This window comes from Anticarsia gemmatalis, chromosome 28 (genome assembly GCF_050436995.1).
Source record: "Anticarsia gemmatalis isolate Benzon Research Colony breed Stoneville strain chromosome 28, ilAntGemm2 primary, whole genome shotgun sequence".
NCBI lineage: Eukaryota > Metazoa > Arthropoda > Insecta > Lepidoptera > Erebidae > Anticarsia > Anticarsia gemmatalis.
The window spans coordinates 2,519,586-2,537,289 of NC_134772.1; the positions used below are offsets into that span (position 1 = coordinate 2,519,586).

Sequence of the window (17,704 nt, forward strand, 5' to 3'; positions counted from 1 at the left end):
ACTTTTTAAACCACTAGCTAACTACTAACTTTGCTTGCGTCACGTAAGAGAGAATAGGTCATAATTTTCCCCGTTTTTGTAACATTTTTTACTGGTAATCTGCTCCTATTGGTCGTAGCGTAATTATATATAGCCTATAACCTTCCTCGATAAACGGGCTATCTAACACTGAAAGGATTTTTCAAATCGGACCAGTAGTTCCTGAGATTAGCGCGTTCAAACAAACAAACAAACAAACTATCAAACAAACAAACTCTTCAGCTTAATAATATTAGTATAGAAATATAGATTTAAACCATTTGTTTTGTTACACATAAAGAAACATCACAAATACATAACTTAATAACTAGTCAGTACATTTATGTGCAACAAAGGGTTACAGCTCAGTATACGCTGTGCTAGGCACACCACTGTCTTTCAGTTGCCCTTAACAAAACCTTTAATATTATTTTTAGTCAGTTTTGGAATATTTTTTTTGTATAAAGTCTATTTTTCTTAAAAAAAATAGTTTTATTTCGCTTATTTACAATGGTTAATAGACAACCTCAGGCTCAATGTATGAATGTATGTATAAAAATAGTCACTTACATAATCAACTCTTACATGCTGTAACTTTTGAGGAAAATCGTGAGGATACAAGCCAGTTCTTGGTATGTCCAGTTAACGCTGACTCAGCAAATATTTGTGTTAGCCTTTATGAATGTAACGCTCCCGAACAAGGATGGAGTTAGGCCTTTTTTTTCGTCGTGGAAACCTTCGGGTTCGCTTGTAAAGAGTCGACCCATAGATTAGTATAGATAGTATAGATAATAATGTCCTAGCCGATATCCGTCATTTTCATTGAAACTGGCCAACGGTAGCAGGACTTTGTTTATAGTGTCCAAGTGTGTGCACAATACACAGGTACACTCTATTCCTTTACTCTCATAGTCCGGTGGGACAGGTAGCCCACACGACCAGAGAGAGATCAGGCGCAGGACCGCTTTACGTGCTCTCCAAGGCACGGAGGTCTACAACCTCAACTTCCTAACTCCTGGCAATCTCTGAGAGATGCTTAACAGAATATCTCAGGAAATACATATTGGCCCGACCCAGGATTCGAACCCGATACTTCTTGCGCGGCAGACGCATAAATTACAGAGATAGTCACAGTAGTTTAACTGATCGTTTACCGGTGAGCGCAACTAGCGATTTAGTAAAATAGGTGTGTAATGGTCGTAATTATAGTATAACGAGTGCATGACCATTATTATGTTGTTATAGTAAATAATAGCTTCTAGGGCTTAACGCTGTAAGGTACAATACCTTGTTGATCTAGGTTTAATACCTACTTGAATACTTGCTCAGTGAAACTTATCTTTATATATACTATACTTTGTAAATTAAAGAAGTATTTAAGTGTCCTGTATTTTTTTCAGTTGTTGTATTAAAGGGCCCTTAAGTAATATAATAATATAGGTATATTATATTCTGTATTTTACTATTTGTTGTTATAGCGGCAACAGAAATACATTATCTGTAACAGAAATACATTATCTGTGAAAATTTCAACAATTTAACTGTTACGGTTTGTTGAGATATAGTTTAGTGACAGACAGACAGACAGCGAAGTCTCAGAAATCGGGTCCCGTTTTTACTCTTTATGTACGGATCCCTAAAAACGATGAATTTATAAACTATATATCAGAAAAGAGGGGTAGTATAACATGTTAGTATATCTGCAGCATCGTAGCTACTAAAAAAACACCTATTTTAATGCAATTTAACACAAACATGTAAAATTCTAGCTCTATTCACATCATTCATATTTCAAAGACAAAATCTTATTGTTTTATACTCTACAAATATCTATGACATGTTACTATTATTTTTTCCTTATAGCGGTATAACTACTTATACTAAGAACAAAAGACTTCTAAGTAAATAGGAAATATACGGAAAAAAAGGTTCGCAATTAGTCATAAGTGTTGAATGACTAATTTCATTATGCAATTGTCATTCTTCAGAGATGTACAATTATCGAATTGTAAAAAATATAGTTTAATGTGCTAGTCTTTGCCCGTGACTGCTCTTGTATGGAGTTTATAGCCTTTTAAGATATTAAAATTTGTCGTTATTATTATATTATCGTATGGTTAGTGGTCAACCTAGTGTCAATGTTTTTTAAGCCGCCCGAAGGCCTTTGACGTGGCTTAACGACTGTTATCTTTATAAAAAAACCACCGGGACTGACATTTTCGTGCCTTCCGAAGCAGCCATCTATGGAATGACCGCGCCAAGGATTGCATAACCCACTGATCGTTTACCGACCGGTGTTTACGAATTCGGGAGCAGTAGCTAGTATTAAGTAAAGTGTTGAAAAAATACAAAATCCTTCTTGAAACTAAATAATGTATCATATTTTCTTGAAGTAATACTTATACTTATTAATCAAACTTAATTTCTCTTATTACTACTATTTTGTCTGAATGCAACTTTGATGAAGAAAGCATGCAAATTGGTTCAGTAGTTTTTAAGTTCATCACTAAAAGACAGACAGCCTTTATTTTTATTATATTTGTTACGATAGATACTTATAGGTAGATAACGCTGTCGGTCCGTTACGTACATTTTACAGATAAGCCGTTTCCTATACGTGGGTGTCAAAAACAAGTAGGGCATGAATATAGAACTATCTTAGTTAAACTTAAACAAATTTTGATAGAAGCGATGTTTTCTAACGAAATTTTAATAATTATATAGGTATCACTCGCTGACCCGCGCAACTTCGCTTGCGTCGCATAAGAGAGAATGGGTCATAATTTGCCCCGTTTTTGTAACATTTTTCACTGGTACTCTGCTCCTATTAGTCGTAGCGTGATGATATATAGCCTTTAGCCTTCCTCGATAAATGGACTATCTAACACTGAAATATTTTTGCAAATCGGATCAGTAGTTCCTGAGATTAGCGCGTTCAAACAGCTCTTCTCTTCAGCTTTATAATATTTGTATAGATTCGGACAACGCACATACGGTCATTTGATTCCAAACTAAGTAGAGCTTGTACCATGGTAACCAAATAACTGGTAAACATACTTATATACATTTAAATACATACTGTTATAGATAAATTTACAACCAGATTCAGAACATACGCGTGCTCATTACACAAATATTTGTCCCGGGTGGGATTTGAACACACGCAGCGCTACGGTTATTGCGACGAGGTGACCACTTTAACTATTGTGCCAAACTTGCAGTTATTAGCGAAAATGGCGTGTCAGGTTGATGTTTTTAATTATTCTGTGTTCCTTTTTGTTTTTTACTTACAAACTTTTGTATCCAGCTGCATCCAGTGAGACTGGGAGCCGACTCCAACATAGTTGGAAGAAAGGCAAGTCTGATGACTAGGCATAGGTTACACTTTAAAAATCCGCTTTAAAGGTTAAAAAGATATTGAAAATTAGTACGCGAGGAAAGAAGCGTGATTTTGCTAGTTACAATAATATTAAACAACTCAAGTCCACACTATACGATGTTAAATTCTTGCGGTTAACCTACTTGAACATAATAATAGTTAAAGTTATAATATGTAGGTAATTAATAAAGACGTCTGTCACGTGTTAGCGAACGAAGAACGGAAATAAGCATGACTCGATGCACAGATCTTATGACTAATTTAATTAACAATAGGTTTTCAGGAAAATAATATTTATTATGAATACCTTTATGTGGATTTTAGATTTATGAACTCTGAAACTATGATGAAACTAGCTTTTACCCGCGACTTTGTCCGCTACCTGAATTTTCCCATGGGAATGCGTCATTTGCCCGGGGTAAAAAGTAGCCTATGTGGAGATATTTTGACAATATTTTGAAAATATCTCCATACCAAATTTCATGCAAATTGGTTCAGTAGTTAGGGCGTGATTGAGTAACAGACAGACAGACAGAGTTAATTTCGCATTTGTAATATTAGTATGGATGTATTTCGAAAAAAAAAAGAAAAAATGTACTAAATGTCATGCGGTTAATATCTTTGTCAAAGTAAAGAAAAGTTTCCGTACCTCGGAGAGTATGTAAAGCCGTCGGTTCTGGGCTTGAACTCTAGTTACCAGGCTATGTAGACAGTAAAGAAATAGAGTGTACCGGTCTGTGTATTGTGCACACACTTGGACACTAATAAACTATCTATCTATCTATCTCATCCCGAGAGAAGGCCTTGTCCATATTGCCTGATGCCCAGCATTGAGATATTATATTTTATTATATATTTACTTAAAAAATCAAAATTAAATTACATAGATTTAAGTATATCCAATATTATTATACACATAATTTAATTACACCGTAACTACCATTCGCTAACTACACTAAAAATAGCGAAAACAATCGATTTCTATTCATAAAACGATTACTAATACACACGCAAGAACCGTTATCAGTACATAAACACCGTTTTTGTGGTTATCCTAGCATTTTTATCTGAGCTATGAAAACAAAACATCGTGAACGATTAGTCTTGGTTCAGTGTGGAAACTAACGCGCCGGTAAGCGCACGCGACTTCGCGCCAAAAGCCGCCATATTTAAATTTATTGACAGATCGATTTTTTAAAGTGAAAGTGTTGGGCAAAGGTATTTTTTTAAAGTGTGTGTTTTTATATGAGGAGTTATTTTTTTTATTTGATTTTTTTGGTTGATGATTTCGTTTGTAAGTTTTCGATGGTTGATAGTTTTTTTTAAGGATATGGCAGGGGCCGAAACAGGTCAGTAAAGTCAGTAAAAGTCAGTATTTTTGGACCTGGTCAGTAAAAGTCAGTATTTTAGAAAATCGGTCAGTATTGTCAGTATTTTTCCAAACTCACACACGTTTTTTTTTTGTTTTCCTTTGCTGTTGGCCAATCTTACATTCTCGATTTGCCCAGTAATTATATCAGAGGGCTGCTTTGGATGCTCGATATTATGTTGATGATCTGCGTAATATATATGTTACTGTAAAAGCCCGAACAGTGGTAAATACTAAGATTTTAAGGTAAAACCTAAGATTTACCAACTCTCAATGGTAAAAGTCCGAACAAGCCGGAATTTAAAAATTGTAACATATGCAGTATATACAAAACTCCTTCTTTATAACTATGTAACGGTATAATTATATACCGTAACATAGTTATAAAGAAGGAGTTTTGGGCAAAGCGACATGGGTAAGTTAGGTTAGAAGACTGAGGTGGCAGCTTCGCTTCGCTCGCTCCCACCTTAGCCTTTGTCGTTATTTTTTTTTTAAACCACCCAGCAGGAATGCAATGCAATGTAGGAAAGCACCCCGCGAAGCGGGGCTCCGGCGACGTCTCGACATCATCAAGTGAATAGAGGTAAAAGTTCGAAATAAAAGAATTTTCGAACTTTTACCATTGAGAGTTGGCAAATCTTAGGTTATACTGGAAAATCTTAGGATTTACCACAGTTCGGGCTTTTACAGTAAGATATACATGTATTGAAGCATCACATGACTTCAATAGAACAGCAAATTAAAATTTACTATTTTTTTGAAATCAATATTTTTGAAGTGAAAATTCTTTAGCGCCGTTGCGCACTTTTGCGAAACTTCGTAAGACCTGATTGAAAATTCGTAAGACCTGATTGAAAACTCGTAAGACCTGATTGAAAACTCGTAAGACCTGATTGAAAATTCGTAAGACCTGATTGAAAACTCGTAAGACCTGATTGAAAATTCGTAAGACCTGATTGAAAACTCGTAAGACCTGATTGAAAACTCGTAAGACCTGATTGAAAACTCGTAAGACCTGATTGAAAATTCGTAAGACCTGATTGAAAACTCGTAAGACCTGATTGAAAATTCGTAAGACCTGATTGAAAACTCGTAAGACCTGATTGAAAATTCGTAAGACCTGATTGAAAACTTTATTAACAAAGCTTTTTAACACACTAAAAAGGCGATGCTGGTTGACTACGGGGATGGTGGAGACCAATAACCGAAAATAAACTTTTTAACAGTCTTAAAAAAAGGATTTTGACTTCTCAATTCGACTGTATTTTTTGTTATTTCACACCATTCACCTGAAAAACGGTTTAGAAATGGTCTGTATTTGGTCAGTATTTTTGAATTTTTGGTCAGTAAAATGAATGAGGAGCTCGTGGCTTAGTTTACAACAGCCGCACGGATCGATCTCTGAGGTCAAGCTACGCTTGCCGAGGTTGTTCCGTGGATGGGTGACCATCTTATACATATCGAGTTTCTCCGTGTTTCGGAAGGCACGTTAAATTGTGGGTCCCGGCTGTCATTTTCGAAGATCTTTGACAGTCGTTAACAGTAGTCAGAAGCTTGAAAGTCTGACAACCAGTCTTACCGAAGGTATCGTGTTAATACCCAAGTAACTGGGTTGTGGAGGTCAGATAGGCAGTCGCTCCATGTAAAACACTGGTATCCAGCTGCATCCGGTGAGACTGGAAGCCGACTCCAACATAGTTTGGAACAAAGGCTAAGCGAATATATATAAAATCAGTATTTTCGACCTCGGAACTTGTTTCGGCCCCTGATATGGCAATGACCGGGAGTATTGTTTCCTAAATTAAGGTATTTTTTTTTTCGGTTTAATTAAATTAGAAGTTAGAAGACATAATGCCCAAAATAATTTTGAAAAACGGATGTTTTAACAAAATAGATCCTTGTTCTTTGTTTAATAGAGAACGAAATTCTGCGATGTGTTTCGGAAGTTTTTTTAGCAATTGTTCATATGAATACACATTAAAATTGGCGTAATAATATGTATAATAATAAAATTGAATCAAAATTCACAAGAAATACAAAGTCAGGTTCAAGTTAAGTCTAATAATAGTTTTTCACAAAGTTCACTGGATGTTAAAATAATTTTATGTATGTATGTATGGAGAGTGAATTTCAGATGTTTTTTTCTCACATATGTATGTATGTTTGCTAAAAGTCTTAAAATACATACTTACATACGTAAATAAAAAAAGTCACTTGCTACGATCCCTACAAATATACATACATACATACATCTTGTCACACATGTCTGTTCATTGTCTCTCTTCAACATTATCGTGCATGGAAAATATATTTAATTATTTATTTCCTCATACAAATGGGAAACCCAATTTCGATATTTCAATCAAAACATATTGAATTACTGCGTGTGTTCTCCTTATCTTTATGAAAAATCCTCAAAAATTACTGAACAGATTTGTATCAGTTTGTAACCTATAAATAAAGCGTCTTATGAGGAAAGATTTGTATATAAACCAATAGGGATTTTATGTAAATTTACTGAAATATTATAATTTTCGAGTTCGAAAAAGATAATTCATATAATAAGTTAACAGTAGTCCGGAGTTTGGTAACGTGCCCGGTATATGTCAATAGGCTCGCCCCCTATTACATGGGACTAACATTGTTAATGGCAAAACGTGGGTGTATTTCATACACCTCTGCCTACACCTTCGGGTATAACAGGCGTGATATTATGTATGTATAAGAATATTCTGTATAGTAGCTCCATAGTAATATATGCCGATGTGCGGGTATATAGCAATAGACTCGCCCCCTATTACATGGGACTAACATTGTTAATGGCGAAACGTGAGTGTATTTCATACACCTCTGCCTATACGGGTATAACAGACGAGATATTATGTATGTACATATGTATAAAAATATTCTGTATTAGCTCTATAGTAATATGTGCCCGGTATAGCTATAGCCTCGCCCCCTATTACATGGGACTAACATTGTTAATGGCGAAACGTGGGTGTATTTTGTACACAGTCTGCGACTTCTGATATAACAAGAGTAATATTACAAATGTTATTGTTATTTTTCAAATAGTTTAACAATTAAAATGTACAAATTATTAATAATTTTATCAATAGACTTGCTATATGTTACATAAAACTTGACTGATTCATGATATGAGTCATAGTAAAAATAGTGTTGCAATATTCCTTCAGCCTGCCTTTAAAACTAGTTCTATTTCTTTGAGATAATTAATGAACTAATTAATATTATACTAGTTTCTGTTCCGTATTATTAATTCTTAAACAAAAATAATTTTTGAGCTAAAGGAGAATGGGCACTCCTGGGCGGTCGGCGGCCATTAATGAAAGTAGTGTCAAATTAAAGTAATGGTAACTAGGAACAACTTTTACTAAGAACGTTTCGCTGCAATTCTTTTAGGAAACAATATATTGACATGTAAATATAATGGAATTTCATAGAACAAATATAATTATTTCGTGTCTGTAATGCATTTAACGATTGCAATGCCATCAACATGAACAACAATCGTACCTCGTATCTATCTATCATATGGTTAACCTAGTTTCAAAGTTGTTCAAGCCGCTCGAAAGAACATAGCTTAACGACTGTTATCTTAGTTCACAACAACCGGGACCGACTTTTTACGTGCCCTCGGAAGCACGGAGACGCTCAGTTCAAATACCACTATGCGGTCACCAATCTATAGAATGACCGCGCCAACGGTTGCTTAACCCGCAGATCGTTTACCGACCAGTGAACGCAACTGGCTATGAACGCCTTATTTTTTAAGCTGAGCATTCAAGACAGGGCTTATATAACATAGAAGTGTATCATAATCAACAGTTAATGACAACAACTTAATGTTTACTTGTTGCGATATTTATATATTTATTTGTTATGATTGTTCGAAAATTAATAATGTCTATATTTATATGCAATAATAGAAATAGTACTTTTTATTTAATCTCCGAATATAAGCCAAAGATATGTTTTTATAGTATTAAAAGTGCTCAAAAACCAAAATGTATTTTATTGTCGCGTGTAAGTGCGTCGCGGCAATAAAACTTCTACACAGTAATTACAGGACCAAGCTACATTAAAAAAACACAAAATCAAGTTTGGCCGCGGATCGCCCAGGCTCCATACTATTTTGCCCATTCTCCTTTCACTTTATTACCAACTATAAAATCAAAACAAATATGACTTAGAACCCCCTTTTTTTAAGTGGGTTGAAATATGTTTTCGTAGTCCTTAAACTGTCTTATTTACCTGAAAGTTTTTTTACACATTCATAAGGCCTACCCCCCCCCCCCTTCGAAAGGAGACCCTTGCCCAGCAGTGGGACCTAAGTAAAAAAAATACTATAAAATAAATTATAACAAATTGCGGGCGTAATAGTGCAATAAATTTTAATTAACCTTGCCGTCACAATTATTTAATGATATATTATTAACTAAGTTGTCAATTATGATTGATTTACTTAAACCGCTTATAAGCGGTTAATAGAAAGGACATCGTTACGTCTCCGTCACACGCAGTCCTTTTATACTTCCTCTCTTATTCATAAAAATGTATGAAGTTATGAAAGGCTTATAAAGTTTTTTTTTCTTTCACTCCTTAGCGAAATGAAAAGGAGAAAACATATTATAGTCGCTTTTTAACTAAAATAGGTTCATAGTGTGTTTATGAATAAGAGGGTTCTTCTTTATCTTGTCCTTATCCCACGTTAAGTGGGATCAGCAAATTCAAATTTAAAATAACCTTTAGTTCGTTAACTTCTTACAAAGTATTTGAATTAATCAATAAGTATATAGTATTTTTTGTCCGTTTCGGGAAAGCTTGCTCGTGAAAAGAAACGGCAAGAAACTCACGTCTCCCGAGTACAGCATGTATTCTTTTTCAAAAACAAGCTGTCAGTGGCTGATGCTTTTACAACCGGCCACTTGCTCAACGTCAACCCTATTTGGAGCCTTAGGTATATTGGGACTCAAGGCCTAACCCCTCCTTGTTCGTGAGTGCGGGAGGAGACTCTTGCCCAGCAGTGGGACAGTTACGAGGCGCCCATAGCCAGTTGCGCTCACCGATCGGTAAACGATCTGTGGGTAAAGCAAACCTTGGCGCGGTCATTCGATAGATGGGTGACCGCATAGTGGTATTTGAACTGGGCGTCTCCGTGCTTCGGAGGGCACGTAAAAAGTCGGACCCGGTTGTTGTCATATAAGATAACAGTCGTGAAGCCACGTCAAAGGCCTTCGGGCGGCTTGAACAACTTTGACACTAGGTTGACCACTCACCGCACGATAATAAGAATAATAAGTGGTACAGATATGGGTAAAAACATAAAATAAACAAAATTTTCAGGTACGATATGTATGTATGTTTTTACAATCGTTATTACACATCTCATCACGACAGAATGCGTATGGCCTTCTACGATACAAAATGATATAATAATGAACATAATTCAACCAATTTTTGTACTAAATTTAGTGTTGCGTGATCAAAATGGTTTCCGGAGCGAAATTGTTCGTTATTTTCCCATGGACTTTTCTCCTTTAGATAACTAGCGATTATTTCTGTGTTTACATTTTACTAAAGCAATAACTGCACATTTGTTATGAGCACGAGTATCTGTTCTGAGCCTGGTTGTTTATCTATACTAATATTATAAAGCTGAAGAATTTGCTTGTTTGAACGCGCTAATCTCAGGAACTACTGATCCGATTTGAAAAATTGTTTCAGTGTTAGATAGCCCATTTATCGAGAAAGGCTATAGGCTATATATCATCACGCTACGACCAATAGGAGCAGAGTACCATTAAAAAATATTACCAAAACGGGGAAAATTTTGACCCATTCTCTCTTATGTAACGCAAGCGAAGTTGTGCTAGTCAGCTATATCTATATAAGTATGTATTTAGAAGTATATAAGTTAGTTTATCAGTTATTTGGTTACCATAGTACAAGCTCTGCATATAAGTAAGTTTTGTGGTTATCGATCCTATATATATGAACTCGTGGCTTGGTTTACAACAGCCGCACGGATCGATCTCTTAGGTTAAGCTACGCTTGCCGAGGTTGTTCCGTGGATGGGTGACCATCTTATACATATCGAGTTCCTCCGTGTTTCGGAAGGCACGTTAAATTGTGGGTCCCGGCTGTCATTTTCGAAGATCTTTGACAGTCGTTAACAGTAGTCAGAAACTTGAAAGTCTGACAACCAGTCTTACCGAAGGGTATCGTGTTAATACCCAAGTAACTGGGTTGTGGAGGTCAGATAGGCAGTCGCTCCATGTAAAACACTGGTATCCAGCTGCATCCGGTGAGACTGGAAGCCGACTCCAACATAGTTTGGAACAAAAGGCTAAGCGAATATATATATGAACTCTTGCTAGTCGTGTCTGTCTGTCCATGACAATGATAAACCATAGTGTATTGTGCACGCGTGACTCTATAAATAATATCCCGCGCAGTTGGCTAGTTTTATTAACACTATGGCCAAATGTCTGCCGGGATGACATCCAAATTAATACGCATTTTTCGCTTTTAAATTTGCTTTTATTAGATCTAGTTGCATTGCACAATGGAGCTTTGTTAAGAATAGCGTTGCAACAATGTAAAGTAAACAGGAAAAATGGAAAGGATTGTGGGCCGATTTTCTACTAGGGTTTAGTTTTTCTACTACTATTCTATTGAGTGTCGATAAATCGTACTTCTTTACAACATTATAAATAAAGCAGAAGTTTGTTGTAGTTATTTGTTACGGAATCAGGCCAAATTGGCCATAGTTAAATGGAAAGGATCCAACCCACACTATGGGTAAAATGAGTTATGTATACCAAAACACTCCTTGAAGTTAAAATTTTAATATCACGAAAACAATCCAAGTAAAATTCAAACCCACCATGAAGTTATAGTCCTGAGTTAGTCCCAAAGTTAAAGTGATCTGAACTTAAAAGTTAAATATCTCGAAACTACGTCTGTGTGGGTTGGATCGTTTCCGTTTAACTATGGCCAATTTACTAATTGCATTTTTAAATAATTTAGTAAAATTAAGTTTAAACTTTTTATATCCCGAGAAATCTTTACACACGGACCAAGTGACGGTCAGAAACGGTCGTTTTGTAAAAATACCTTCTCAGCTCCCTTGGCGTATTTCACTAAAACTATTTTCTATAGGTAATTTTAATGTCAAACGCTTGTCTATTCTACATACATAAAATCAAGCCTGTTATACCCGGATTGGTCTATTTAATTAGCTGCAAAAATTCGGGCTATAGTACGAAAAATATAAAATTTTACTGTTAGTTCTGCATAAAGACTTGCTGCTATACTCCGAAACATAAAGTTAACTGACGCTTACTTCCGTGAACAATGTTTACATAAAAATAGTTTTATCACGATGACAAACATATTTGTTATTATGTCCTAAACTGTGACTCGTTTACTTTTCACTCGTCTAGTTTGGACGTTGAAATAAATATTAGATAACCCTTTGTGAAAAGATTGTAAATATACGGACAAAATAAAACCTTAATGACTGACTGCCTGACTTGACTGACTACCTGACTGACAACAAAGATTAAGTATTAAATATACCTAATTAAGCATTAAACATTCGTCAATTAGGCAATTTATTTTGTAAAAATAATTGATTAAGATGAGCTTTTATGATTAAAATAACATATCAGCATATTTTCGTTAATTTATTAGAAACTTCGAAAATTATTTGCTTATTATTTCGCTGCTTTTTTATTTAAAAAAGTTTGCATTTAAAACGACTCATGAGTGAACGAAATTGTAATTAATTATCGAATCTATTAACTAATAAGAAATTACATTAGATCTTTATTTGCTAAATGATAATTAACTAATATCCAACATTAAAATTCTACTTAGTAATACATTTTTAGCACATTTACTGGTCCTTGAAATTATACAGGGTGTTAGACGGTTGTCCAAACTATGTACATGCAACTAGTCTGCTATACGTTGGTACCATTCAACCTAGATTAGGACTCACCGTTTCGGAGATATGATACTTTGAAGCCTTAAAATAAGTTTTTTTTTACTAAATCAAGCAGTTTGGAGAGCATTTAGGAATTTTTATAAACAATTTTTTGTGTTTTGAGGAAAGGTGGAGAACTCGTGAACCTGTTAAATAAAACATACTTTTTATCACCTTTTCTTACCAGAATGAGAATCTATAGAATTTGATTTAGATGAAGACGCTCTCACTGAAATCCTGAAACTAAACAGAAACCTTTCTATTAAATGTCCGCACTAAAGGTTAATTAATCTAATCCTTTACCGCCCAGATTCGCTATGAATGAACGCATTTTTACCTAGTATATTGTAGTACTTTATAGATTGGTTATAAATCTGAAATCTAGGTAAATATCGTCTGCTTATGGTAAAGTAAAATAATGAACTCAGTATACAAACTGTAAGTAATCCCTATCAAGGTGAATGACGTCAATCTTTAACGAGAGATTTAAGGGACTTAAATACGTATTACTTTACAATAGATGTGATAGCCGAGTATTTACAAATTATATTTATAACTAGCCGACCCTCGCAACTTCGCTTGCGTCACATAAGAGAGAATGCGTCATAATTTTCCCCGTTTTTGTAACATTTCTCGTTGCTACTTCGCTCCTATTGGTCGTAGCGTGATGATATATAGCCTATAGCCTTCCTCGATATATAGGCTATCTAACACAAAAAAAATTAGTTACATTTTTTTTTCTTAGCCCTGAAAATGAACCCAAGAGCTTACCTTACAACATGCTGCCATAAGTTACACAACCTAGGCTCTCTAGCTAAATACACATTTTTTTCTAAGCTAAAAAAATCTCAAAAAAAAAATTGTTTCGACGCGGAAATCAAACCATTACCATTTACTATTAAAAGCTGCCCATCTAGATTAAAACATAAATCAAATCACAGCAAAACGACATTGATGGCATAGGTTCATAGTTTAAGATAATGTTGCTCGATAAATAGACAATGTTTGTCTATGATAACACTATAGACAAGCTCTGTGTACCATAGATAACGAAGAAATACTGTTATTTCTGAATTAATATGTGTATTTATCCGTGTTTGTGTGTAATTTTGTTTAAAAGAGCTCGTGGCTAAGTAACTACAGGTTAAGTTACGCTTGCCGAGGTTGTTTTATAGATGGGTGACCATGCTATACGTACCGAGTTCCTCCGTGTTTCGCAAGTCACGTTAAATTACCCCGGCTGACATTTTCAAAGATCTTTGACAGTCATTAACAGTAGTCAAAAGATTGAAAGTCTGACAACCAGTCTTACCGAAGGGTATCGTGTTATAACCCAGGTAACTAGGTTATGGAGGTCATCGTTAGGCTGATGATCTTTGTGTTTTTGTTTGTATGTTTGTTGTAATCGTGTGTTAGAACTCGGACAAAGTCGCAGGCAGAATCTATGTTATAAAACACTTAAGAAAAATGATGTGTAGATAAGATTTACAATGCTTGACACTTCCGTGATGATTTATATTTTTTTACATTCTAACATTCATATGAATAATCTAACTATCTTGCTATGTATCTGCTTATCAGTGAGTTTGATGTTCCGGTCAGGTAAAGTTTAAATTGATACTTATATTATTGGTACTGTACAAGGAAGTATATGTCTGGCAGTGTGTTACTGCTAAACGGCTGAACCAATTCAGATTATGTTTTGTGGGGTGATAAATTGTATAAGTACGAGCGGAAGAATGAAGGATATGTCTATATATTATGTCTGACTGATAAATAAAAATCGAACCTCCATAATCCAGTTACCTAGAATACGATACCATTCGGTAAGACTGGTTGTCAGACTTTCAAGCTTCTGACTACTGTTAACGACTGTCAAAGATCTTTGAAAATGACAGCCGGTACCCACAATTTAACGTACAATTTCATATGTCTTAGATGGTCACCCATCCACAGAACTTCCTCGGCCTGCGAAGCTTAACCTTACAGATTGATCCGCGCGGCTGCTGAACCTTGAAACTTTAAACATAGCTTAAAATGTGTTTTCTCATTAATTTGCTAAAACATTTAAAGTTTTAAATTGTATGTCCTTGAATCAGTATTTAATTACTTCTTTCTCTATAAATTATAACGAAAAAACTCGTTTTTCCAGTTGTATTTATCACGTGAATTTAAATCAATCTTGTATATCGCGAAATTGTAGATGTTTATTGCCAAAATTAATTAATTTGTATCAAACTAGCTTCTGAATAGACTTTGATCTCGTTCAAAGGTTTTTTGAGAGATTATTTTGTTTTTGTATATGCCAATAGTATTACAATCTTTCTGCATTAAGATGTTTGTACGTATTTGACTCTTTGGTTAACTTTTTACAAACGGCCTGTCTTTCGTCAACACTCCTTAAGAATCCTACGTTTATTAGAAACTAGCCGACCCACGCAACTTCGCTCGCGTCACATAAGCGAGAATCATAATTTTCCCCGTTTTTGTAACATTTTTATCTCCTCCCAATTATTTTTGTCTCCTCCCAAACGAGGAGTAGGGGTTAAGCCTTGAGTCCACCACGCTGGCCAAGTGCGGGTTGGGTTCTTTGTATACCTTCAATAAATGTATTAAACTTTTAGGCACGCAAGGTTTCAGCACGATGTTTTCCTTCACCGTTAGAGCAAGTGATAAATATTTCTAATACACACATGACTTCGAAAGTCATTGGTGTGTTGCCTCGGATTCGAACCTGCGACCACTTGCGTGGGATGTGCCAACTTAAACCATTCGGCTATCACTTAAGAATTACATAACTTAGTTTTAAAGTTCTAATTCAACATAGTTAGTCACGCAACACAATTATAAATAATGACAATAGATTTATTTAATTTACCTTGTTAAGTCTTTACTTGCGTTAATTACGTAGTCACGGTGCTATTTACAAACATACAAATCATGAACACCAATTACTTTGCAACTAAGTAAGGGAGTGCAATTTCGTTTACTTTAGTTTAATTTTTACTGAAACTGCTTTTGGCCAGTATATACAACTGCAGAGAGCTAATTTCCTAATTCCCTAGACCTGATAATAATATTTTCTATGAAAACAGCGCCTCTAGCGAGCGGTGTAGAAACTTTATTTTCATACATTTTAGATATCGATCGCTACTCGATAGTACCGAATGTAGAGATTACTGTATCGAAACAATTATTAGTGCGATCCACAAATAATATTATTTTTTCGGGTCTGGTTGTACTTTGTGCTCGTTGTTTGTAATTTGTAAAAGTCCCCATAAAAGACACAACACCAATTCTTAAAGCGGGAGTGGTCTTTTTAAATAAAGATGAATAATATGAAGACTAATATCGAGGTCTCTGGTTCGATTTCCGGGCCGGCAAAGTGCTATTCGACTATACTAAATTAAATTAAATTATTCTTTATAGTAGCTCGGAGTTTAGTAACGTGCCCACGAAATGGCAATAATTATAGGCTTGCCTCCTTTTACATGGAACGTCGTAATGTTAGAAATGTCTGTAATGTTACAAATAAAATAGAAAAATACACATTCTAACTTAATTAAATACTTCAAACCGATATTCGAACCCGTTATACAACATTTATATGAGACACGAGTAAAAAACCCCACACGTGACAAACCACAAGCTTCTATTATACAACTAGATAAGTTTATCTAGGTTTCCTTGTTGATGGAACATAAAAAACATCGCGTTATCTATGATAGCACAGGTACCAGAGGTAACTGGTTTTTAGGAGTTTCGTCTATGATTGTTCTATTATTGGCAACTGTTGTACGTATTGGAAACTAGATAAGTATTGCAGATGGAAAACTGATTGCGTATTGCAGATTTATTCGTTTCCGGCTGCATTATTAGTAGGGCCTGCTTGTTCTTCTGACTGTTATTGTTGCTTGATGTTTAATAGCCTATAGCCTTATTATTATTTTCGCAAATGAGGGTTGATACCCAAAGTGACATCAGGCCATCGTCAGGCTGACAGCCGGTCGTAAAACTTCAGCTAAATCCCCTTTTACAGTATGTTTTGAACGTCGAATCGTTTTCTGCTAATTCCACGTAACGTGGGATAAAGACAAGAAAAGGAAGGAGCTATCTTCATATTTTTTTCTGTCATTCGACTGATTTTTGAAACAAAGTAAGATAAAAAAAATATGTAAGTACCAAATGGCAAAACACCCTAGTCTCCAAATATTTTTAATGGACTACCGCCTTTTTCACGAGAAAAAAAAATCCTTCCTTCTGGCAATATTTGCTCGTGATTACCGCTGTGCAACCGTTCCCCCTTTCCTACCAAATCGTCCTATCGATGGCAAGATCCGACCAGTTCTTCTCAAATGCGTCTAGGTCATCCCATTTTCGTTTGGATCTCCAGCGTTTGCGATAACTGTCCTCTGGTACACAGTTGGTGGATATATACAAAATTATACCTGTCGAAACTCTATATAGCCACAATGAACTATGACATAAAAACTAAATGAGTGACAATTAACGTTTGTTTACAGTTTTACACTGTGTTGATGATACGTTATGGAAAATTCTGCAATTATTCGTGTACATCCATACTAATATTATAAATGCGAAAGTAACTCTGTCTGTCTGTCTGTCTGTCTGTCTGCTACTCAATCACGCCTAAACTACCGAACCAATTTGCATGAAATTTGGTATGGAGATATTTTGATATCCGAGAAAGGACATAGGCTACTTTTTACCCCGGGAAAATGACGCATTTCCCGGGCAAATTCAAGTGGCGAATGAAGTCGCGAATAATTAATATAATAATGACATTAAATTAACAAAAATACGTTGTCATGGCAACTGTTTTAATGGCGGATATACTTTAGCGCGACTTCGTTATAGAGATGTAAATAATTTAAAGAATATTTTTCGCGAAAAAAAAGCATAT

At 35.2% G+C, this 17,704-nt stretch overlaps 1 protein-coding gene across 9 annotated transcripts in view; it reads left to right on the plus strand.

Annotated features, from left to right (window-relative positions):
* The window catches only part of hoe1 (OCA2 melanosomal transmembrane protein hoepel1), a 46,181-nt gene that overhangs the window by 2,928 nt on the left and 25,549 nt on the right, over positions 1–17,704 (plus strand). The window contains exon 1 of one of the 9 annotated variants that reach the window (XM_076132572.1): positions 4,478–4,615. The exons of 5 other annotated variants lie outside the window; for them this stretch is intronic. The gene's annotated coding sequence lies outside the window, so the exon portion shown is untranslated. Of the gene's footprint in view, positions 1–4,477; positions 4,629–4,726; positions 4,747–17,704 lie in introns of those variants that run through there. 3 more of the 9 variants (XM_076132573.1, XM_076132575.1, XM_076132574.1) reach the window with 3 other exon arrangements.